The sequence below is a fragment of the Bos javanicus genome, chromosome 17 (genome assembly GCF_032452875.1).
Source record: "Bos javanicus breed banteng chromosome 17, ARS-OSU_banteng_1.0, whole genome shotgun sequence".
NCBI lineage: Eukaryota > Metazoa > Chordata > Mammalia > Artiodactyla > Bovidae > Bos > Bos javanicus.
In genome coordinates this window covers 4,224,907-4,251,452 of record NC_083884.1, presented here as the reverse complement: position 1 = coordinate 4,251,452, position 26,546 = coordinate 4,224,907, and the positions used below count along the sequence as shown (strand labels likewise).

General features: G+C 41.2%; 1 long non-coding RNA gene across 2 annotated transcripts in view; it reads left to right on the top strand.

Moving 5' to 3' along the window:
- LOC133228495 (uncharacterized) overlaps positions 1 to 26,546 on the top strand; it is a 138,058-nt gene that overhangs the window by 59,437 nt on the left and 52,075 nt on the right. The window lies entirely within an intron of this gene.

Here is a 26,546-nt window from a genome sequence, read left to right as displayed (position 1 = left end):
TGGTTTTCTAGGACAATGAAAACAGTGCTAGATTTTAAGCATACTATGGCAGAATATCTTCATAGCCATTTGATGAATGTGTATTTGACTTTGAATCCAGTGGAGAGATACATACACTTTCAGATTTCCCTGATTTGAACAACTGTCAGAGTCCAAGTCTTGAGAGTAATACACATTCTCACTGTAGAGGGTTTTAACTTTATCCTTTCCTTTTTGGAGGAGTGAGGTCACCTTGGTTAGTTTCGTTATAAAGTGAACTGTGAAAACAGAATTGCATGGAAGTTGAAATTCAGCATCTCCCAGAACGACTCTTCATAGAGATCGCCAACAACAGATCTCAAATGCCCTGGGTGATTTGTTCTGAGGTCTTATAACACTTCTGATTGGAGAAGTCTGGGATGTAACAGTCAAAGGGCCTTTCTCAGTGAAGGGTGGTTTGGACTGGATATAAACTAGTGACTATAAAACCCAGAGCAGGAAAAGTGCTAGAGACATAAATTGTTGCTATCTGTTCTCAGAACTTCCTCTTACAGGTTTTAAAAGCAATTTTTGAAGGTTCTGATTTTTGCCCAAGACTTGCCCCGAGCGTTCTGGATATATGGGAAAATAGTATTTTGTGAGCTGAAGCGGATTTGTTGTTGTTCTTTAACGTTTCCCTCTAAAATGTTGAGTGACGGTAACATTTCCTGTTTGTTTTTTAGTTTATTGAGCCCCAACTCTTTGGAGGCACTGTTTTAGGTTTTGGAGACACAGAGGTAAAAAAAACAGGGGAGGGCTCTGCTCTCATGGAGCTCACATCAGGCCCTCAAACTAGACTGTGAGACCCGTGTCACATGCACCTTTCACTGGGTCCCTGGCCTCTCTTATGTTGTGGCCACTTCTACATGACTTATGATTTTTCCTACATTCATTCATTTTTTTGACGTTTCCATTCATTTTACAGAAGGTCTAGAACTCACCCAGGACTCCTGAGCAAATATCTTCTATAATCACTAAAGAAAGAGGTCACAGTAGCTTTCTCAAGGGTTCTGTGTTCCATGGAATACACTTTGTAATCAATCTGTGGTTCTAATTTAGGGATGTTGGAACCTGGAGATGATGAAGGTTCACTAACAATAACAAAGTCCAAATTCATTGTTCTGTGGATCATGCTATTATGAGGAGTTTAAAAATTGGAAAATGGCTTTATGGAAAATAAAAATAACACCAAAATGGATACAAGTTATTGAAAATGACTTAACCAGAATATATTCATGTTATTAAACTTGGAGATGGGAACTTGAGAGACCTCCTGCCCTTCCAACATTCCAATGTCCTGCTCTTCCAACATGTTCCAAAGCACAATAAAGAGAAAAACCCCACTGGTTAAGAAAAATATTGCCTAGCAGTGCTGTAATTCAAAGCAGATTTCTAAATCTTCCTCCTGAAAATTTCTTGAGTCTCAGAACTAAAGGCTAAACCACAGGCTGTGAGCATGAATGATCCTGCCAGCACAAAGACTGGGAATCCAGCACCTCTGAACAAATACTGTCAAGTCAAATACAGCAGAAATCAGACCAACTTCCTGTAGCTTCCTCCTCTCTTAGCCTGCCCATGAACTTGTGCCCATGTGTTCCATGAGCTTAAGAACTCTTTGCGGAGTAGATGTATAGACAGAAAGTGGACAAAGAGGTTAAGTAGGGAGAATACAAGCTGACCTTCTTCCATCCTCCACACCCACTTAAAAATTTATTTATCTATTTTTCCACACCCACTTCTGCTTTTCTGATTTTGCTAAAGGCACGTTTCATTTTTCGGTCATGTGGCCAGGAGTCATTTATTGAATCCCCTCTTTCTTTGCTCCTAATATCCATTGATTTTTTTTTTTTTTATTCTGTTGCCAAAATAATCTTTTCTCCTGCTCTATTTACTAACTTTATTTCTACTTCCTAAAGTCCTAGTATTTCAGTCTACTGAGATGGCTTTTGCCAAATGACCAATGATCCCCAAGTTGCTAAAGTCATCGTTCAGTTTCATCCTTAGCCCTGCTTTCAGCCTGCTTCAATACTGCAGCTGAGGGCACCCCCTCCCTTTGGAACACCCTCACCCTCGGTGTGGAACACACTCGGCTGCTGCGTGCCACTATCTCCTGGCTCTTTCCCTTTGGTTGTGGGTCGTGGGTCAGTCTGGGTCTCCATTGCTGATGCTTCCAACTCCTCCTGACCTCTAATGGGCCCCCTTCTTACAGTTTCCTGGTGACCTAATCTGTTCTCAAGTAGATATTCGTTTATTATTAAGGTTATTCGCTTGATTGACTGAACTTTTTTTTGAAGTATACTTGATTTACAATGTTGTGTTAATTTCAGGTATACAAGAAAGTGCTTCAGTTGTACATACTGAATTCTTTTTCATATTCTTTTCCACTATGGTTTGTTATAAGATATTGAGTATAGTTCCCTGTGCTATACAGTACAACCTTGCTTATTTTATGTATAATAGTTTGTGTCTGCTAATCCCAAACTCTCAATTTACCCCTCCCACCCCCCTCCCCCTTCCTCTTGTTTTTGAAGTCTGAGAGTCTGTTTCTGTTTTATAAATAAGCTCATTTGCATAACATTTTAGATTCCACATGTAAGTGATATCATAAAGTAATTGTCTTTATTTTTCTGACTTGTTTCATTTAGTGTAATAATCTCTAGGTCCACCCATTGATGGACCTCCTATATCCTATATAATGCAAATGATATGATGCAAATGGCATTATATCATCCTTTTTATGGTTGAGCAATGTTCCATTGTGTGTGTGTGTGTTTATATGCATGTATATATATGTGTGTATATATGTATTTATATATATATATACACATACACCACGTCTTCCTTATCTATTCGTCTGTTGATAGACATTGAGGTGGCTTCCATGTCTTGGCTACAGTAAATGAATATTGGGGTGCCTGCATATTTTCAAATTAGAGTTTTCTCCAGATATATGCTCAAGAGTGGGATTAAAAAAAACTTATCAAAGGGGGTGTAGAGGAAATGTATCTCAACATATTAAAAGCTATTTATGACAAATTGACAGATAACATATTACTCAGAGATGAAATGTTGAAAGCCTTCTTGCTAAAATCTGGGACAAGACAGGGATGACCACTTTCACCACTTCTACTCAATGTAGTATTGGAAAGCTTAGTCATAGCAATCATACAAAAAATAAATAAATAAAATATCCAAATTGGCAGGGAAGCAGTAACTTTTTATATGCAGATGATATGATACTATATACAGAAAATTCTAAAGACCCCCACACAAAAACTACTAGAACTGATAAAGAAATTCAGCAAAGTAGCAGCATACAAGATAAACATACAGAAATCTGTGCATTTCTTTATACTAAAAATGAGATAGAAAAGGAAAGCAAAAAAAAGAAACTTTAAAAAAATTTCATCAAAAAATTACTTAAGGATACACTTAACCAAGGAAGTGAAAGACTTATACAGTAAGCCCCACACATACGACCTTCATGTTGCAAACTTTCAAAGATGTGAACAGGCGTTCACATATCCAATCACATGAGTTCGTTCATGTGTTTGGCATACGTGGTCACCTGCCTGCTTTCTCTACAAGCCCTTGTGCTTTTGTGTACTTTACTGTATACTACTGTGTAGAGCACAATAGTAGTGTCTTTATTTCAAGCCCAGGATGTCTAGAGGCAAATGTAAAAGCAGCGGGGATGTAGCTGGTAGTTGCTAACAAGCTCCAGGAAGTGGAGTACCAGAGAAAGGACAAAGAGAGACAAAAGGAGGAAGTACCTGAAGAACCAAGGAGGTTCATGATGTAGGAAATGGCAGGGAATTTTCTTTATTTGAGGAAGCACTTGTTAGATTTTGAGACCTAGGACCCCAATGTAGAATGGTACACAAGTATTGAAACAACGGTTCAGAATGCAATCCAGTGCTACCGTCTCATCTGTGAGGAGAAAAAACAAGCTACTATCCAGACATTGTTGGATCATTTTTTCAACAGGGTAGATAGAACTGAACCCAGAACCTGTGCCATCGACATTAGGCATGCGTGAAATTGCAGCTTGCCGTCTGTCTCCTGTTGTGGATGATTCTTCAGCTCTACCACCTTCCGCCTCCTTTCTCTCCTCCAGTCAGTAACTCTTCTTGCTTGTTCATTCAGTGCTAGCCCTATATGCCAGCCGTTGTGATGTATGACTGTAATTTTCAAGGACATATATCATATGACTAAATATATTTTATTTATTTTTTGTTTTCTCTGTATTATTGTGTGAAAAGTATTGTAAGCCTATTGTACAGTACTATATAGCCAATTGTATTAGTTGGGTACTGAGGCTAACTTTGTTAGCCCTACAAAAAATTGGACTTACAAACGAGTTGGACTTATGAACTTGCTCTCAGAATGGGATTCATTCATGTGTAGGGGACCTGCTATATGCTGAGAACCATAAAGCACTGATACAGGAAATTGAAGATGACTCAAAGAAATGGAACGATAGCTCTTGGATTGGAAAATTAATATAGTTAAAATGGCCATACTACCCAAAGCAATCTAAAGACGTAGTGCAATTCTCATAAAATTATCCATAACATTTTCCACAGAACTAGAACAAATAATCCTAAAATTTATATCAAACCAGAATTGCCAAAGCAATCCTGAGGATAAAGAACAAAGCCGGAACCCTCCCAGACTTTAGACAATACTACAAAGTGACAGTAATCAAAACAGTGTGGTATTAGCCCAAAAATGGACATATGGACCAATGAAATAGAATAGAGAGTGCAGAAATAAACCCACACGTCTGTGGTCAGTTAATCTTCGACAAAGGAGGCAAGAGTATACAATGGAGTAAAGATAGTCTCTTCTGCAAGCAGTGTTGGGAAAGCTGGACAGCTTCATTTAAATCAAAGTTAGAACACTCTCACACCATACACAAAAATAAACTGGGCTGATCATTTAAAAACATAGATATATGAAAAGTGAATGTGACTGTTTACCTTCACTCCAACATGCTCAGTAGTTCCTCAGGCTCAATTACTTCGAATAATTTGTATTTGAACTCTTGGGTTATTCCTGATGGTCTAAAAAATATATTTCAGTTCAGTTCAGTCACTCACTCATGTCCAACTTTTTGCGACCCCATGAATCGCAGCACGCCAGGCCTCTCTGTCCATCACCAACTCCTGGAGTTCACCCAAACTCATGTGCATCAAGTCAGTGATGCCATCTAGCCATCTCATCACCTATCATCCCTGTCTCCTCCTGTCCTCAACCCCTCCCAGCATCAGAGTCTTTTCCAATGAGTCAACTCTTCGCATGAGGTGATCAAAGTATTGGAGTCTCAGCCTCAGCATCAGTCCTTCCAATGAACACCCAGGACTGGTCTCTTTAGGGTGGACTGGTTGGATCTCCTTGCAGTCCAAGGGACTCTCAAGAGTCTTCTCCAGCACCACAGTTCAGAAGGATCAATTCTTCGGCACTCAGCTTTCTTCACAGTCCAACTCTCACATCCATACATGGCCACTGGAAAAACCATAGCCTTGACTAGACGGACCTTTGTTGGCAAAGTAATATCTCTGCTTTTGAATATGCTATCTAGGTTGGTCATAACTTTCCTTCCAAGGAGTAAGTGTCTTTTAATTTCATGGCTGCAGTCACCATCTGCAGTGATTTTGGAGCCCCCACAAATAAAGTCTGACACTGTTTCCACTGTTTCCCCATCTATTTGCCATGAAATGATGGGACCAGATGCCATGATCTTAGTTTTCTGAATGTTGAGCTTTAAGCCAACTTTTTCACTCTCCTCTTTCACTTTCATCAAGAGGCTTTTTAGTTTCTCTTCACATTCTGCCATGAGGGTGGTGTCATCTGCATATCTGAGGTTATTGATATTTCTCCCAGCAATCTTGATTCCAGCTTGTGCTTCATCCAGCCCAGCGTTTCTCATGATGTACTCTGCATATAAGTTAAATAAGCAGGGTGACAGTATACAGCCTTGACGAACTCCTTTTCCTATTTGGAACCAGTGTGTTGTTCCATGTCCAGTTCTAACTGTTGCTTCCTGACCTGCATATAGGTTTCTCAAGAGGCAGGTCAGGTGGTCTGGTATTCCCATCTCTTTCAGAATTTTCCACAGTTTGTTGTGATCCACACAGTCAAAGGCTTTGGCATAGTCAATAAAGCAGAAATAGATGTTTTTCTGGAACTCTCTTGCTCTTTTGATGATCCAGTGGATGTTGACTTCATATTCCAGGATGTCTGGCTCTAGGTGAGTGATCACACCATCATGATTATCTGGGTCGTGAAGATCTTTTTTGTACAGTTTTTCTCTGTATTCTTGCCACCTCTTCTTAATATCTTCTGCTTCTATTAGGGCGATACCATTTCTGTTCTTTATTGTGCCCATCTTTGCATGAAATGTTCCCTTGGTATCTCTAATTTTCTTGAAGAGATCTCTAGTCTTTCCCATTCTGTATTTTTCTCCTTCTTTGCATTGATCGCTGAGAAAGGCTTTCTTATCTCTCCTTGCTATTCTTTGGAACACTGCATTCAAATGGGTATATATTTCCTTTTTCCTTTCCTTTTTGCTTCTTTCTTTTCACAGCTATTTGTAAGGCCTCCTCAGACAGCCATTTTGCTTTTTTGCATTTCTTTTCCATGGGGATGGTCTTGATCCCTGTCTCCTGTACAATGTCATGAACGTCCATCCATAGTTCATCAGGCACTCTATCAGATCTAGTCCCTTAAATCTATTTCTCACTTCTCACTTCCACATCATAAGGGATGTGATTTAGGTCATACCTGAATGGTCTAGTGGTTTTCCCTACTTTCTTCAATTTCAGCCTGAATTTGGCAATAAGGAGTTCATGATCTGAGCCACAGTCAGCTCCCAATCTTGTTTTTGTTGACTGTATAGAGCTTCTCCATCTTTGGCTGCAAAGAATATAATCAATCTGATTTCAGGGTTGACCATCACTTACCTAGAGCCAGACATCCTGGAATGTGAAGTCAAGTGGGCCTTAGGAAGCATCACTATGAACAAAGCTAGTGGAGGTGATGGAATTCCAGTTGAGCTATTTCAAATCCTGAAAGATGATGCTGTTAAAGTGCTGCACTCAATATGCCAGCAAATTTGGAAAACTCAGCAGTGGCTACAGGACTGGAAAAGGTCAGTTTTCATTCCAATCCCAAAGAAAGGCAATGCCAAAGAATGCTCAAACTACCGCATGATTATTAACTTTATTTTTAAAAATTTTTAAATTATTACTATTATTTTTTACTTTACAATATTGTATTGGTTTTGCCATACATCAACATGCATCTGCCATGGGTGTACACGTGTTCCCCATCCTGAACCCCTCCCACTGCCCTCCCTATACCATCCCTCTGGGTCATCCCAGTTCACCAGCCCCAAGCTTCCTGTATTGTTAGATAGCACCTAGGAGTTCATCAAGGCTGTATATTGTCACCCTGTTTATTTAACTTATATGCAGAGTACATCATGCGAAACGCTGGACTGGAAGAAACACAACTGGAATCAAGATTGCCGGGAGAAATATCAATAACCTCAGATATGCAGATGACACCACCCTTATGGCAGAAACTGAAGAGGAACTCAAAAGCCTCTTGGTGAAAGTGAAAGGGGAGAGTGAAAAAGTTGGCTTAAAACTCAACATTCAGAAAACGAAGATCATGGCATCCGGTCCCACCACTTCATGGGAAATAGATGGGGAAACAGTGTCAGACTTTCTTTTTTGGGCTCCAAAATCACTGCAGATGGTGACTGCAGCCGTGAAATTAAAAGATGCTTACTCCTTGGAAGGAAGTTATGACCAACCTAGATAGCATGTTCAAAAGCAGAGACATTACTTTGCCAACAAAGGTTCATCTAGTCAAGGCTATGGTTTTTCCTGTGGTCATGTATGGATGTGAGAGTTGGACTGTGAAGAAGGCTGAGTGCCGAAGAATTGATGCTTTTGAACTGTGGTGTTGGAGAAGACTCTTGAGAGTCCCTTGCACTGCAAGGAGATCCAACCAGTCCATTCTGAAGGAGATCAGCCCTGGGATTTCTTTGGAAAGAGTGATGCTAAAGCTGAAACTCCAGTACTTAGGCCACCTCATGGGAAGAGTTGACTCATTGGAAAAGACTCTGATGCTGGGAGGGATTGGGGGCAGGAGGAGAAGGGGATGACAGAGGATGAGATGGCTGGATGGCATCACTGACTCGATGGACATAAGTCTCAGTGAACTCCGGGAGTTGGTGATGGACAGGGAGGCCTGGCATGCTGCAATTCATGGGGTCGCAAAGAGTCGGACACAACTGAGGGACTGATCTGATTTGGTGATGGACAGGGAGGCCTGGCATGCTGCAATTCATGGGGTCGCAAAGAGTCGGACACGACTGAGGGACTGATCTGATCTTATCTGATTAATCCCTCACTATGAAACTAGAGGAATTAGCTTACTTACACTTTCCTCCAAAGTTTTTGTTGTATTTTATCTGTCATTGTTCTACTGTGTACTTTTATAAAATAACTGCATCACCATAGATGTTACCAACCGTAGATGGTAAGGCTTGCCTTCTTACTGGAGAAGGCAATGGCACCCCACTCCAGTACTCTTGCCTGGAAAATCCCACAGACGGTGAGCCTGGTAGGCTGCAGCCCATGGGGTCGCTAAGAGTCGGACACGACTGAGCGATTTCACTTTCACTTTTCACTTTTATGCATTGGAGAAGGAAATGGCAACCCACTCCAGTGTTCTTGCCTGGAGAATCCCAGGGATGGGGGAACCTGGTGGGCTGCCGTCTATGGGGTCACGCAGAGTCGGACACGACTAAAGCGACTTAGCAGCAGCAGCAGCAGCAACAGCCTTCTTACTATGACAGACAGGAAGTGACCATGTGTATGCTTTCCCCCTCTATCCTTGCCCCACCCCCATCTGCTCCTCTGAGCTGGGCATTGCTTTCTTTTCTTTCTTTTTTATGGAAGTATAGTTGCTTCACAGTGCTGTGTTAGTTTCTGCTGTAAAAAAAGTGAATCAGTTATATGATTACATATATCCCCTCTTCCTTAGATTTCCATTCCATTTAGAGGACTTTTCTGTTGACTCAATGGTAAAGAAACCACCCGCCAATGCAGTAGATGTGGGTTTAACCTTTCTTCTAGGTCAGGAAGATCTCCTGGAGAAGGAAATGGCAACCAGCTTCAGTATTTTTGCCTGGGAAATGCCACGGATAGAGGAGCCTGGAGGGCTACAGTCATGGGTCACAAAAGAGTCAGACACTACTTAGTGATAAAACAACAACCCCTTTAGAACACCACAGGGCACTGAGTACAGTTTCCTGGGCTATAAATCAGTTCTCATTAGTTATTTATTTAATACATGGTATCAATAGTGTATGTATGTCAATCCCAATCTCTCAATCATCTCCTCTTCTGCCTTTGGTATCCATACATTCGTTCTCTGTATCTGTGTCTCTACTTCTGCTTTGCAAGTAAGTTCATCTACACCACTTTTCTAGATTCCATATATGTACATTAATATATGATAACTTGTTTTTCTCTTTCTGACTTACTTTACTATGTATGACAGTCTCTAGGTTCATCCACATCTCTGAAAGTCACAATTTCGTTCCTTTTTATGGCTGAGTAATATTCCATTGTATATATGTACCATTTATTCATTTTTCTGTTAATAGACATTTAGGTTGCTTCTATGTCCTGGTTAGTGTAACTAGTGCTTCAGGGAACACTGGAGTGCATTTATCTTTTTGAATTATGGTTTTCTCTGGGTATATGCCCAAGAATTCAATTGTTAGGTCATATTGTAGCTCTATTTTCAGTTTTTTAAGGAACTTCTATTCTGTTTTCCAAGTGGCTGTACCAATTTACATTCCCACCCACAATGTAGGAGGGTTCCCTTTTCTTCATATCCTCATATCCAGCATTTACTGTTTGTAGAATTTTTAATGATGGCCATTCTGACTGGTGTTAGGTGATATGTCATTGTAGTTTTGACTTTCGTTTTTCTGATATTCAGTGATGTTGAGCATCTTTTCATGTATTTGTTGGCCATGTATATGTCTTCTTTGGAGAAGTGTCTATTTAGGTCTTGTGTCCATTTTTGATTAGGTTGTTTGTTTTTTGGATATTGAGTTACATAAGCTGTTTGTTATTTTGGAGAATAATGCCTTGTCAGTTGGTTCATTTGCAAATATTTTCTCTCATTTTGAAAGTTTTCTTTTTGTCTCATTTATGGTTTTCTTTGCTGTGTAAAAGCTTTTAAGTTTCATTAGGTCCCATTTGCTTATTTTTGTTTACATTATCATAACTCTAGGAAGTGGGTCAAAAAAGATTTTTCTGTGTCAAAGAGTGTTCTGCCTAATGTTTTCCTCTAAGAGTTTTATAGTGTCTGGCCTTACATTTAGCTCTTTAATCCATTTTGAGTTTATTTTTGTGCATGGTGTTAGGGAGTGTTCTAATTTCATTCTTTTACATATAGCTGTGCAGTTTTCCTTGCACCCCTCATTGAAGAGAGGGTGTCTTTTCTCCATTGCATATTCTTGCCTCCTTTGTCATAGATTAGCTGACCATGGGTGCATGTGTTTATCTCTGGGATTTCTACCCTATTCTGTTGACCTGTATTTCTGTTTATGTGCCAGTACTGTGCTGTCTTGCTTACTGTAGCTTTGTAGTATGGTCTGAAGCCAGGGAGCCTGATTCCTTCAGCTCCATTTTTATTTCTCAATATTGCTTTGTGTTTTGGTTTCCATACAAATTGTAAATTATTTTGTTTTAATTCTGTGGAAAATGTCATTGGTAATTTAGTAAGGATTGCATTGAATCTGCAGCTTTAGTCATTTTCACAACATTGATTCTTCCAAATTCAAGAACATGGGATGTCTCCACATCAGTTTGTGTCATCTTTGATTTCTTTCATCAAAGAAACTTGGCTTCTTTTTTCCATTGGGACATGCAGACTCTTCACTGCAGTGTGCATTCTTTCTCTGGTTGCAGTGCACAGGCATAGTTATGCCACAGCATGTGGGATCTCAGTTCCCTGAACAGCAATTAAACCTATGTCCCCTGCGTTGAAAGGTGGATTCCTTACCACTGGACCACCAAGGGAATCTATTAGTATCTTATGGTTTTCTGAGGACAGGTATTTTGCCTTCTTAGGTAGGTATATTCCTAAGTATTTTAATCTTTTTGTGGTGTTGATAAACAGGATTGTTTCCTTAATTTCTTTTTCTGATTTTTTGTTTTTAGTATATAGGAATGCGAGGGATTACTGTGTATTAATTTTGTAACCTGTAAATTTACCAAATTAATTGACGGGCTCTAGTAGTTTTCTGGTAGTATCTTTAGGATTTTCTATGTATAGTGTCATGCCATCTGCAAACAGTGACAGTTTTACTTCTTTTCCAATTTGGATTCCTTTTATTTCTTTATTTTCTCTGATTGTCATGGCTAGGATTTCCAAAACAGTGTTGAATTATAGTGGTGGGAGTGGACATCCTTGTCTTGTTCCTGATCTTAGAGGAAATGCTTTCAGTTTCCACCATTGAGAATGATATTTGCTGTCAGTTTGTCATTTATCACCTTTGTTATGCTCAGGTATGTCCTGTCTATGCCCGCTTTCTGGAGAGGCTTTTTAAAAAATTGTAAATGGGTCTTGAATTTTAGGGTTGTCATTAAAAATTACCACATAGGTGGATTCAATTCAATTCAGTTCAGTTCAGTTGCTTAGTCATGTCCGACTCTTTGTGACACCATGAACTGCAGCACACCAGACCTCCCTGTCCATCACCAACTCCCAGAGTTCACTCAAACTCATGTCCATCGAGTTGGTGAGGCCATCCAGCCATCTCATCCTCTGTCGTCCCCTTCTCCTCCTGCCCCCAATCCCTTCCAGCATCAGGGTCTTTTTCAATGAGTCAACTCTTTGCACCAGGTGGCCAAAGTATTGGAGTTTCAGCCTCAGCATCAGTCCTTCCAAAGAACACCGAGGACTGATCTCCTTTAGAATGGACTGGTTGGATCTCCTTGCAGTCCAAGGGACTCTTAAGAGTTCTCCAAGACCACAGTTCAAAAGCATCAATTCTTCAGTGCTCAGCTTTCTTCACAGTCCAACTCTCACATCCATACATGACCAGTGGAAAAACCATAGCCTTGACTAGATGGACCTTTGTTGGCAAAGTAATGTCTCTGCTTTTGAATATGCTATCTAGGTTGGTCATAACTTTCCTTCCAAGGAGTAAGCATCTTTTAATTTCATGGCTGCAGTCACCATCTGCAGTGATTTTGGAGCCCCCACAAATAAAGTCTGACACTGTTTCCACTGTTTCCCCATCTATTTGCCATGAAGTGATGGGACCAGATGCCATGATCTTAGTCTTCTGAATGTCGCGCTTTAAGCCTGCTTTTTCACTCTCCACTTTCACTTTCATCAAGAGGCTTTTTTGTTCCTCTTCACTTTCTGCCATAGGTGGGTTATTGCTGCTAAATCGCTTCAGTTGTGTCCAACTCTGTGCGACCCCATAGATGGCAGCCCACCAGGCTCCCCCGTCCCTGGGATCCTCCAGGCAAGAACACTGGAGTGGGTTGCCATTTCCTTCTCCAATGCATGAAAGTGAAAAGTGAAAGTGAAGTCGCTCAGTCGTGTCCAACTCTTAGCGACCGCATGTACAGCAGCCTACCAGGCTCCTCCGCCCATGGGAGTTTCCAGGCAAGAGTACTGCAGTGGGGTGCCATTGCCCTCCGATAGGTGGATTAGAGCACATCAAATTTATTCTTTCACAGTTCTGGAGGCCAGAAATGGAAAGTTGAGGTGTCAGCAGGGTCATGGGACCTCTGAAGTCTCCAGGGAGGAATCCTATGTCTCTTCTAGCTTCTGCAGGCTTCAGTAGTTCTCAGCAGTCTTTGACTTGCTGCTGCATCACTCCAACCTCCGCCTCTGTCGCCGTGTGGCCTGCTCCCACGTATCTCTCTGTCTCCATGTGTCTTCCCTTTTCTTATAAGGACACCAGTAATCTTGGATTCAGGGACCACCCTGCTCCAGTAGGACCTTATCTTAACTAATTATATCCGTGAAGACCCTGTTTCCAAATAAGTTTACATTCTGAGGTTCCAGGTGGACATACATTTTTAAGGGACACTGTTCAACCTAGTACAACCTTGAACTCCAATTTTGTCCCTCTAGCCTTGTGAGAGTTCTAAAAGTGTGGCTCAAGTTCTCATTTTTTTGGCCATCACTTCAGAATAAGCAAGTGCCTTGAGGACAAATGTGGCACCAGAAGTCTGCTTTATCTTCTGTGTTTCCTTTCTTAAGGTTTTTGTTTTCTGTAGTTGTTTTAGTTATGTATTTTTGATAAGGGAAAGTTGATCTGATACAGGTTTGTTTATCATGGCCCAAAATGAATGTATGTTCTAATATTTTGATACAAATGTTTTCCCATGATTTCCATTGCTCTTTATGCCATTTAAAGCATTTGATTTGTTTGGTATTTTCCCACTTATCTTGAAGAACTTTCTTTAGGATTCCTTGCAGTATGAGTTTTCTAGTGATAAATCTCTTAGTTTTTTCTTAAATTGAAAATATCATCATTTTTATTTGTTATTGAAGGATATTTTTGCTGGCTATAGAATTCTGGATTGATTTTTTTTTTCCTGTCATCACTTTAAAAATGTTATTTTACTCTCTTTTGACTTTCATAGTTTCTAATGAGAAGTCAGTCAACAACTGAATTGTTGTTCTCCTGTATAAAATATATCATTTTCTTTTTCTGCTTTCTAAATTGCTCATTATACTTGGCTTCTGATTCTGACTCTGGCTCCTGACTTCTGAGTCTGACTCTAATGTTTGGCTATCCTTCTTGATGTTCATAGAGTAGGCTGAATCTGTAAATTTATGTACTTCATCATATTTGGAAAATGTTTGGTTATCACTTCTTCAAATAGTTCCTGCCTATTTTTTTTCTCTCCTCTTTCTGGGACTCTGATTACAATCATATTCTACCACTTGGCATTCTCTAACAGATCTCTGAGACTCTATTCCTTTTTCTTCATTTTCCCCCTTCATCTCTGTGTCTGAACTAGGTTAGGAATTCAAGAAATACTTGAGAAATGATTTTCACTGCAAATGGGAAATAGAATGTGCACCAGTGAAATGAATAGATATATATGTGTAGTAACAAGGAAAAAGATACATAGCCATATGTGGAGCAGGTGGGTCTTCCCAATGTACCTACTGAATGAATGTCCTGACGTCCCAGAGAGAATATTTATTGTAGTTGACAAAAACAAAAAACATGCAACTAATAGCATGTTAAGCAGTTTCATAAAATATAGTGTGTGAGCCATAGTTCAGTGTTGTGTGAGGGTGTAAATGAAGACTTTTTCCATCATCACAGAAATGAAGGGGAAAATTCTGATTTCCATCTTGTGGAGACACCTAGTGGAACAGCATCTGTTTGTGAGTTCTTTCCACCACCTCCCCTATCTATGTAAATTATGTACTTTTCCATGGGGGAAGATTTCAGACAGTACTTTGTTTATTTGGTGAAAACTACAATGAGGAGTGAGAGACAGGGAGAAATCTGGAGATAATGCATTTTTACAGAGCTCACAGAAAAACCAAAGGGAAGTAAATTAGGAGGTTCCTGTCTTGCTACTCAGAACAGAAAGGTGAAAATGATTTTGAAAGATGACAACATTTCAGTGGAAGTCAATGATTTTGTTATCTCAGGATTTTATATATGTGTAATTGCATAATTAGAAAATATGCAATTGGCATTTCTCTATTTTATGTTTTAAAAGTAATCCTTGTAGCTTTTCTGTTAAAAATTTTTTTATAAATCATGCTTTATTATTATGAATCTGTTAATATGTATTTGGTTAAAGGAAGGAAATCAATGCTTTAAAATATTTGAAGGCAATGCTTAAATAACTGTGATAATATTAACATACATTTACCCACACAAGATTAGCAAGATGCACTTGAATATACAAGAAGATTGACCTGAAGGGGAAAATATTGTTAAAAATGTTTGAACCTTTTTTGGGTAAAAATATTAATTTTGAATTTAGTAGAGTGGCTTTGTTATAGAATATAAACAAAATAAATCTATTCTCTACCTCCAATCCATTAATGCTCAATTTAAATTTAAGAATTTCAAGATAATTGAAATTCAGGAACAGTTTTTCTCAAATCAAGCCAACCATCAAACTCCTTTGAAAAATACATTTTCCTCTTTGTTTTGAGAATAATCATTGATCTTTTGTTGGTTGTTTTACTTGTGGGCAAAGGAAAGCATGTAAGGGGCAGGGAATCCCATAGAATAATGAATTTCACTGACTTTAAAACCTTCAAGTGGGGTCTTAGAGCTCTGGAGATGGTGCTCAGCTATGAAGAGTGGCTCTTATTCCCCTTCCTTGGAGTACTGACTGCTCAAGGGGAACGTGACCGGAAGTGGAGCCAAAAGGAGAGGAATGGCGGGCCTTTGAGATCTTACGGAGAGTGTCTCTGACAAATTTAGTTCTTCCTGCTTCTTGTCATTGGCCTGAAGTAGGGAGAAGTGTGGGGGTGGGTAGTACTAGGGCTGGGGATTTGATGCAGACACAGAGGATGAAGCTCTTGCTTCATGGTAGTTCCTGCTTCTTGGTGGTTCTTGTCCAGTCCCCTGGGTGTGTTGCTAAAACTTCAGGGAAGGAAGGAAGTGTTCAGATGTCAAGGTCTCTTAGCAGTGTAAATCCTTGGCTGACTCAGGGGCAAGCAGCCCTCTTCTCTGTGTTCCAGTTCTCTTGCTTTTATCTGTTTCAACCTCCTTTTAACATTTCATTTCTTAACTCCCAGTCCTTAGGTCCTTTCTTTCTTGCTCAATCTCTGGAATTTCAGGAAAGAATTGAACATGATGAATTTACAGTTCTTGATTAGGGGGAGTTGGTAGATCTGTTTTAAGACTTATCTCACCGTGGAGTGAAAGTCCTTGTTTGTCAATCCAGGTAGAAAGAATTTGGGATGGGGAAGAAAGGCTCATTTCTTTAAAGGAAGGTTGACCTTAGACCAAGGATGTAGTCTAAAGAGTTTATGTGGGAGTTGTAAATCCCTAAAAAGGAATCTTCTTAGGTGCTGAAATTCCAGCTGAAGTGCTGAATGAGCTGAGTTGGTGATTAACTAGAATCTTCCTGTGCAGAACAGAAAACCTCAGCATAGTATTTCCTGATTACCAGTTTCTCTGGCATACTCTTCTAATACAGTAGACACTTCTTGCTCAGAAGCTGTATCAACATTTTGCTTAGGAAATGCAATCTCTTTATGCCATTTCCAAGGAATGCTCTTTGATTGAGGCTGACTCACCATCCCCAAAAGTTCTAACTGGATAATGGGCTATCAATTCTAATTTGATCAGTCTTGGAAATGTTCTTTCGGATCTTTGTACTAGTTTGTTAGTCCTCCTCCAACTGTCTGCTGGAATGGATATCTCAGTTTACTCTCAAATATGGACATTCATTCATTCATGCATGCATTCAATATTTGTTGAGTGCTAACTTGTCACTGTGCTAAAGTCTGAAGGTCTTAAGTAAAACCCAAGAATTTCACATTGCTGATCTTAGGTATCATCTAGACAAAAGAAAAAAAATCATGATATAATACTCCATAATGCATGAAAACGGAGAAGGCAATGGCACCCTACTCCAGTACTCTTGCCTGGAAAATCCCATGGACGGAGGAGCCTGGTGGGCTGCAGTCCATGGGGTCGCTAAGAGTTGGACACAACTGAGCGACTTCATTTTCACTTTTCACTTTCATGCATTGGAGAAGGAAATGGCAACCCACTCCAGTGTTCTTGCCTGGAGAATCCCAGGGACAGAGGAGCCTAGTGGGCTGCCATCTATGGGGTCGCACCGAGTCGGACACGACTGAAGCGACTTAGCAGCAGCAGCAGAATGCCTGAAAAATGGCTTCCCTGCTCAAGAGAAGTAAGAAGCCAAGAAAGACTGCATGCCAGTTTCACAAGACTCAGAGGCTTTATAGCCTCCAAGCGCTGTGGAGATTCTGTTATTGTTTAATGCTTACCACTGTTTGTGTTACAGTTAACAAGGTCAGCCTTGCTGGGAAATAAACAAGCAGCCCAGGTGATCTCAGGAGCCAAGTAAAGTGTGTTTTCCTGCCTCTCTCCGCTGACCTCACCCTTGCTTACTAATGGCTAGGATTCTGCTAACAGAAACTGAGATCATTACATGTTTAGGGATGTTTAAAAATTCAAATTACTCCATTCTTTTTATAGCTAAAAAGAATGTTAATAATCAATAGGTTTCCCTTTTTGGAGAAGAGAGAAAAGATGGGTTAGAGCGCACTGGTAATTTGAGTGAAGGGTTTCTACTTATAAAAGAAAAAAAAAATTGATGCAGCCATCGTTTTGTTCAAGAGCTATCAGTCTGTTAAGAAGAACTGAAGTAAAACTTAGTACAGCTAAATGCAGATTTTTTACACACTTAAAATCCCCAGAGAGTTGTTCATTAGTGTTGTGAGTTAATCTTTGCACTGAACAGCAAGGGAAAGCTTCAGAAAATATAAACAACCTGCTTAACACACATACAGTTTTGTATATTGAAAATATGCATCTGCAGTGGAAGTTTTTATTGTGTTTTAATGCTAAGAGTTTGGAGAACGAAATGGCAACCCACTCCAGTGTTCTTGCCAGGAGAATCCCAGGGACGGGGGAGCCTGGTGGGCTGCCGTCTATGGGGTCGCACAGAGTCGGACACGACTGAAGGACTTAGCAGCAGCAGCAGCAGAGTCGGGCACGACTGAGCGACTTCACTTTCACTTTTCACTTTCATGCATTGGAGAAGGAAATGGCAACCCACTCCAGTGTTCTTGCCTGGAGAATCCCAGGGACAGCAGAGCCTGGTAGGCTGCCGTCTATGGGGTCGGACAGAGTCGGACACGACTGAAGTGACTTAGCAGCAATGGTCTTCTATATTACCTTTTTAAGAACAAGTGGAAGATAGTTTTATTTTCCCTCATTGTTTGTGAAACACAAGCTTTCTCCCTATAGGTCACCTATTTCCAAAAACTGTGTGCATACTTTCACGTGTATGCACACACCCCCCCACCACACACACACATAGAGTGAAAAGCAGTAATTAAGGATTTCTGAACATCTTTCTTTAGACTGTTTTCTTTCAAAATAATGAAATGTATTACATGTCCTTTTTAATGAAGAGAAACATTCTAAAAGAGATAATGTCTGTTGGAAATATAATCTAAATAGAAAACTTGTGCAGACATAAGAAGCAAGGGAGAAAATATAGGGACAGGAAGTATGGCAAGATGTTAATGCTAAAAGCAGTTTTAAAAGCATCATGCATGATAGAAAGTGCATAGATGAAATCTTTGGGGAGGAAATAAATAAGCCCCCAACTTTAATCTTTTATGAAGACTGACAAGCAGTGTTGATTTGCTCTAGGCATAATTAATCTTGTAATATATTCTCACTGAGTTTTTACGTCTTCAAAGAAGAAAAAGGCCATATGCTCTCACTATCTTACTTTCTTTCAGGAACAGTAATTCTTACTTAAAGAACTAAAATCATTACTCCCATACAAAGGAGTAAGAGCCACTTCTTATTTCTCTTTCACATTAATACCTAAAGGAAGCTTTGTGTTTTTAGCTGATGAAATGTAGTTTTCCAAGTAATCAATTTCAGCCAGTCCTTTTGGTAAGAGAACTCTGGTTTGGTATAGGGAAGAGAAAACCAATTTGTGGATAGGATTGTTTACCTAGCAAGGTAGAGGTTTTGTGAAGATCAATTTATTGAAAAATTATAAGGCACAGAAAGTGCAAGGTGAAGCGACGCTGTCTAAGTCAGCTGTCACAGCTACAGGGAAATCTAGTACTGCACACTCGCGCGAGCTGTGGGGCTAGTGCCGTGCCTGGGTGTCTGAGTTCTGGCTGATGTAACAAGATGTCATAGACTGGGTGGCTTAAGCAATAGGCATTTATTTCTCTCAGTTTTGAAGCTTGGAAGTCTGAGATCAGGGTGCCAGCATGTTTGGGTTCTGGTGAGTGCCCTTTTCCTGGCTATGTTCTCACATGGCCTTCTCTCTCCCACTCTCTGGGTCTCTCTGAGTGTAAGGAGATCTCATGTCTCTTCCTCTTCTTCTAAGAGCAGAGATACCATCATGATGGGCCCACCCACATGACCTCATCTAACCCTAGTGAAAGTGTTGGTCACTCAGTCCTGTCTGACTCTTTGTGACCCCATGGACTGTATCCCACCAGGCTCCTCTGTCCACGGACCTCTCCAGGCAGGAATACTGGAGTGGATTGCCATTTCCTTCTCCAGGGGATCTTCCTGACCCAGGGATCGAACCCTGGTCTCCTACACTGCAGGTGGATTCTTTACCATCTGAGCCACTGGGGAAGCCCCATCTAACCCTAATTACCTCCCAAAAGCCTCACCTGCAAATACCACCACAGTGTGGGGCAGAGCTTCAGCATATGGATTTCCTGGAGATAGTCCATAGTAGTGAGTAGTCCCCAGTAATGAGTAAATCAGGCAACCACTGGTGTAGTGTTATTTCAGAAGGGCCACAAATTCTGCCCGCTTCCTCAACAACAGAACCACTGCTTTTGACTGAGATACTGGCCCCAGAAAGCTTCTGCTGAAAAGCCTTCCCTACCAAGTTGAGGTAACAGTTTATCAGGTTAACCAACTGTCACCTACAAGAAAGTGAAGCTGCGAGGGAAGAAAACCCAGGACAGACTGGTTGTGAAGACGTGAGGGAGGATGGAAAGTTCTCGACTGGGGTCACCGCGGGCAGGGACACAGTGGAAGGCTGGGTAGTCGGGGAACGGCCCCAGGCACTGTGTTGCTGGTGGAGAGCGGAAGGCAGGGCGAGGGCGTAGGGAAAGCCAGGGGCACGCTAGACACACACACGGCCAGTGACATGGTGCGGCTGCAGCTTCCCCTATGGCCTGACCTCAGCTCACTTATCTCCAAGCGAATCCGTTCTCCTCACAATTGCACCTTTGTTTCCTGCCCAGCACACAAACGTCACGACCCGTGTCTGAGAATGTTGGGAATTTTATTAGGTCCATAAAGTTTTAGCTGTGGTCTAGTCCACAAGGCCAAAATAAATAAATAGATAGAGTGTAAGGGTAACAGTTTTTTTTTTTTTTAACCTGGCTTAAAGAAAGAAAAACTACTGAAGCTCTAAAATAACTTTGCCACAGTGGCTTTAGAGGAAATTTTTTTCTTACCAGCCAAGGATTCTGTAAAGCACAGGCTGCAGGAAAAATGCAGCCAACAAATGCTTTGCAGATTTCTTTGAAAATATTTGGTTCTGTGGTGTTAGGTTAAGAGTCTAAAATGATTGACAACTGATTGGCCCCATGCGTGAAACTAACTGGGTGAAAAAAGCCAAATGTCTAGGCTTTTAAGAGTTGGGCTTTGTGGGCAATATTAATGATAGAATTAATTACTATTTATAATAGGAAAAACTTCCTCGTGATCTCTTCTCTTCTCTGTTTTCCTCAGGTTCAAGATCTATGTCATTCAAATTCTCCAGCTAGTATCTTTAGTGTGTCATGAAAATAATATTTGTTACTATTACTGTTAGATATAATGTTTTGAGTGCTTCCTATGTATAGGCATAGTTCTCAGAATTTGAAATACATCAACTAATTTAACTCTCACTATATGAAGTAGCTAGTGGATACTGAACTACCTTCTAAAGACAAGAAAACTGAGACATAGAAGGGAAGTAATTCGTCTTAAATTGCATATCTTGTAAGCTGAGAACACAGGATGTATAAAGTATATACCTAGCTCTCAGCTCTCAAGGTCATGGAAAACTTACTGAATTCCTAGCTACTCTCTTGCTCAGTGTGTCTTTCACCATCTTCATTGCTGTCAAGAACATTGGGAGGTACAATAGTGTACTAAGGAAGCAATTAATTAATAGTGGAAAAACCATAATGTTGTATGGAAACATCAAGAGTCAGGACAACAGAATATAATGTTCACATTTGAAATTCATATATATATACTACTGTATAACACTTTTGCAATATATGCGTGTTCGTATGGGACGTGTCCGCCTCATAAGAGTGCAGCTTTCTGGCTCTGGGGAGGGGGATGGGAGGGGTGAGTCTGGAAGCAGGAATGGGGACCATTGTTGAATCTGAGTGATATGACTGTTATTCTCTGTATTTTCGTATTTACTACCTTCCTACAAATATTAATTTTAAATATTTATAGAAGACACTGATTCCTGAGCGCATGAGGTCTACATTTTAGCTGGGAGTCAGTCACATGCAGATGAAGTGAAAGTTGCTCAGTGGTGTCTGACTCTTTGTGATCCCATGGATTATAGAGTCCACGGAATTCTCCGGGCCAGAATACTGGAGTGGGTAGTCTTTCCCTTTATCAGATAAAGAGGAGACTAAAAAGATAAGGTGTGTGTTTCCATGCTACTCTCCCAATTTGTTCCATCCTCTCCTTCCTGTTCTCTGACAACCTAGAGGGGTGGGATGAGGTGGGAGATGGGAGGGAGGCTTAAGAGAGAGGGGATATATATATACACACCTGTGACTGATTCGTGTTGTTGTAGGGCAGAAACTGACACGATGCTGTAAAGCAACTGTCTACAATAAGAAATTTTTAAAAAAGGTATAAATTAGGTAAGCAAGACTGGTGGGGCTTTAGAGGAAAGTTTACTCAAGGTCAAGAGAATTAAGAAAAACTTCATGGAGGAGGCGATAGGTGAGCCGGACCTTGAAGGGTTAACCTAGTAAGTGCAGGGAAGGGAATTCCAGGCAGGGAGCTGGGCAAAACCCGTGGCTGGGTAGACACCTAAGGGTTACATCTGCAGGACAACAGAAGGGAGAAATGAGACCATGTCAGCAAAGCATGCGGTCTGATCTGGTGCATTAAAGAAACACTTATTTAAGGCAACACCATACCACAAAAGAGTTATTCCTCAGCATTTATGTCTGTGACTATTTAGTTTTCATGACTCCAGTCAGGGCATTTCCTACCTTTACTGGGAATCTTGGAGGATCCATAGGAATTCAAGGAGTCATTTTCTTTATGAAGACAAACTCTCAATTTAATCCACTGCAAAAAGGGCCACTGGATCTTTCTAGAACAGTCTATGTGTTTTCTCCCCAGAGCTAGCCCAGAAGTGGTATGAGAAAGAAAACTTAATGACCATTTATTTATATATTTCACTCATTCATTGAACTCCAAATACATGCTTTCAAAAACTGCCAGGGGAGTGAAGAATTACATCACACGTGGGGCTTGTCACAATGTTGGGGCAGAAGTCTGAGTCGGGAGAGAGTGGGAAAGAGGGACGATTCTAGCTTTGCTGAGAGATCTCAGGAAATGGGAATTCCCAGTGGTTCCTTGGATTTTAGGTCAGGTTAGTTGCCTGTTTTCTCTGAGTTAACTGAGGAGTTCATTGGAACACGGACTAAAACATTCACCTTGGCCTGTTCACATCATATGATTCCCTGGGGTACTTGCCAGAGCCCCAGAAGAAGTAGGCTTGTTCATGGGTGTCTGCCAGGCACCCTCGCTGGAGACGGAGGGAGCGACATGGAGCCCAGCTCCTCCCCGCCCGCCCGGCCCTGCAGCATGCACCCGAGGCTCCCCCTAGTCCCAGTGCTGTGTCCTCCCTGTCGGGGTGTTTCCTTTAAGGGTGAATGTGGAGATGATATACCGCGAGATGAACGACTCCTGTTGGACCAGCACTGGGTGCTGTCTGTTCCACTGAGAGGAGGGGAAAATGGACGTAGGGTGGATCTCAGGACCTCCCCCAGACACTGCATGGTGAGCGGGCAGCGGTGTCCTCAGGGTCACCCCCAGGGCCTCTGTGGGAAACGCTCCTCTGACGCCCTCCACCCCATCCTGCTCTGTAGGGCTCCGCTTTCCCTGTTTCTTTCCCCTCAAGGCTGTCACTTCAGAAGTAGCGTCCCTTCTCTCACTGGTTGGTCACAGGTGGGCACCCGTGGCAACAGATTACTGTCTCAACTACCTTTGTTATTCAGAAGAGCAAACTGAACACTAATGAATGAAAAAAAATTTTTTAATGGTCAGTTTTCTCTGTGCATGTGTGCATATGTGCTAAGTTGCTACATTCATGTCTGACTCTGTGATCCCATGGACTGTAGCCCTCCGGGCTCCTCTGTCCACAGGATTCTCCAGACAAGAATACTGGAGTGGGTTGGCATGCTCTCCTGCAGGGAATCTTCCTCACCTAGGGACTGAACCTGCATCTTTTATATCTCCTGCATTGTCAGGCAGGTCATTTACCACTAGCACCACCTGGGAAGCCCCCTTGTCCATGGTGTTCCCCAATTGTCCATATATATAGTTAGTATTTTGTTGCTCAAGGAGATGTTTGTCTAGGGGCAAGCACTGCAGCAAAGGGGCCCAGGTCCCAGCCTGTCTCACCTCTTTCTTGCAGAGAGAGCTTGGTGATGCATCTCTGAGTCTATCAATATGTAGGTAATAATGCTATCCACCTCATGGGCCTGTTGTGAGGATTAAGGGAGCTAAACTGGAGAGTCTTAGAAGAGTGTTTGCTGCTGTTACTATGCTGTGTGTTTGTGTGCCTGCTTTGATTCCAGGACGAGAATCTTGGAGAATGGTTTCTAGAATGTAATGAACTACACTGAGTGCTTCCAGATCTCATTTACCTTCTGTCATTGCAACCCCCCTTGCTTGGGGTTCCTGGGTTATTTTATGTGTCGCTTTATTAGGTAATTCCAAGGCTCTTGACATTGTCTTCTTCTGGACATTGCGGGTGTTACAAAGCCTTTGAATTACCCTGGGCAGACAGTATTTAAAACTTGGCCTGTTTTTCCTATTAGGTTATAAAAATATAAACAGCACAAGAGCCAAGCAGAGCTAAGGGAGGATATGACTCAGGTTGGGCCCCCAAGGGAAGGTTGACTAAATGTGAAAGGAAGTATGCAAACCACCGAACACGACTCTAGAAGGCCAGGGCTCTGCAGGGTGTCCTTGGTCCAACAGTGTGGGGCTTGGGGAGAGCAGAAGGCCTGGCTTCTCTCTCTACACTGGTTGGCTTCTAAAGCCCGGTCCCCGCTGGGTTTGCCTCAAATGCTATAAATTCTGGGAGCAAACACTTTTGCCCTTTGATATAGTCTTGGCTTAATTTCCAGATTGAACTGGGTTATCAAAGAGGTCACTCTAAGAACACAGGAGAAAATTTTTGTCTCCTGGGAAATAGTATCAATATTAGGAAATATGAGGAAATATTCATTTAAAGACTGAATCTAGGACCCAAAGTCTTCATCTCTGAGGAGCTCTCTAAAGAAAAGAGGCAGCAGGAACTCAGAAAAATATGCACAAAAGTATACATAAAAATATGACTTACCATGAACTCCAAGGGTTCTGTGTTATTGCTGAGTGAGTTACTGACGGTGTCACTGGGAGTAGGACCCGGAGAGATGAGTCTGGGAAGAAAAGAGGACAGTAAATAAATTGAAGGCATCTTCAAAGGAGGGAAGGAGCTCATGATTGTTAGAAGAATCCCGAGTGTGAGTGTTCTTTGCATGCAGAAATCAGACCTTTCGCTTCGGTATTCCTAGGACTTTGCATAGCATCTGGCACACAGTAAGCACTGAAAAACTTTGCATGAAGTGAGGACAATTAGTCAGCCTGCTGTGCAGGAGGAGAGTTGGAGTGGACAGGGATGAAGGCAGAGAAAGAAGGTATGGCCAAGACCAATAGACAAGAAGTGGTGGTGGGCATGGAGGGGACAGGACCCTGGGGAGGGGAAACCTGGGGGCGGACAAAGCAAGTCTGAGACCTGGTGAGACCTGAGACCTGAGAGATATCTGTCTCTCAGGCAGGGTCTATAGACATGGTGTCAGAGCCAGGAAGTCCTTTCTAAGAATTTGAAAACGCTGCCTTTCCTTTTTTATCATCCGGATGACCATGCGGTGACCGAACCCTGCCATGCGATTGTAGGTGCTGTGCTTTCCTTGTATTTGTGGTTAAGTGTTGACATTATGTAATTACCAAAATGATAGCACTGAACTTTTAAATATGCTGCTAATTATGTTGGCTGTGCTTAGGTCAGCTGCTTCTAATGTCAAAATCACAATAACCTTTCCTCAGCCACTACTGTTGAGTAGAGGGTTGTTTATCCAGGAGTTTAAACACTGGATGTGTCCAAAGAACAAAACTGTTCCAAACGATTTTAAAATAATTGTAAAAAAAATTGCTTCATAATAATAAAGATTGATTAGCTCTAGGGTATTTGCTCCAAATGAATGGCCTGGGAATTCAGAGGACCAGGTGGCTGGGGCAGCAAAGAGATGTGACTGACCATAAATGGTCTCTCTGTCTCACACTCCCCTCTCTCTCTTTTTCTCTTTTTCCTTTGCTAGTAAAATGGATTTGTGTTGGTTCTGGATTGTGCATGTTTTGGAAGGTAAGCCAAAGTGTTAAATTTAAAGTATTACATTGAAATTTGACAGATATATTTTATGTATTCCATTTCTTAATCTAAATACTGGAAAGAAAAAAAACCAGAGGTTGCATTCATGAAATACTAGGATAGAGCAAGTATTTTTCCAAACTAGTGAACTTTGAAATGTTGGAAATTCTGAAGCCATGAAAAACCCAGACTGAACATTAATTTATTTTAATCAGTTCCAAAGGAAAAAATCGCTTGTCCGTAGTGAAGTTTTCACTTGAAAGGAGCTTTTATAGAGCAAGCTTTTGGTTTCTTAAATGGTGTCATATAGTGACATGTTGATTTGGGATGCAAGAAAATGGAACGGTGTGGTGGAGTCATATACTGTGTAATGGCGGAGAACTAAGAAGAAAAGAAAAAAGTGAGTTTCATGTGTAAATGCTGTGACTGTGCCAGATGATGTCCCAGTTCACTCTATTTAGGAGATGATTGCAGCTGCTGAAACAGAGAAATGAGGTTGTATACTGACTGTGTGGATCACAATAAACTGTGGAAAACTCTGAAAGAGATGGGAATATCAGATCACCTGACCTGCCTCTTGAGAAACCTATATGCAAGTCAGGAAGCCACAGTTAGAACTGGACATGGAACAACAGACTGGTTCCAAATAAGGAAAGGAGTACGTCAAAGCTGTATATTGTCACCCTGCTTATTTAACTTATATGCAGAGTATGTCATGAGAAACACTGGGCTGGAGGAAGCAGAAGCTGGAATCAAGACTGCTGGGAGAAATATCAATAACCTCAGATATGCAGATGACACCACCCTTATGGCAGAAAGTGAAGAAAAACTAAAGAGCCTCTTCGTGAAAGTGAAAGAGGAGAGTGAAAAAGTTGGCTTAAAGCTCAACATTCAGAAAACTAAGGTCATGGCATCCGGTCCCACCACTTCATGGCAAATAGATGGGGAAACAGTGGAAACAGTGGCTGACTATTTTTGTGAGCTTCAAAATCACTGCAGATGGTGATTGCAGCCATGAAATTAAAAGACACTTACTCCTTGGAAGGAAAGTTATGACCA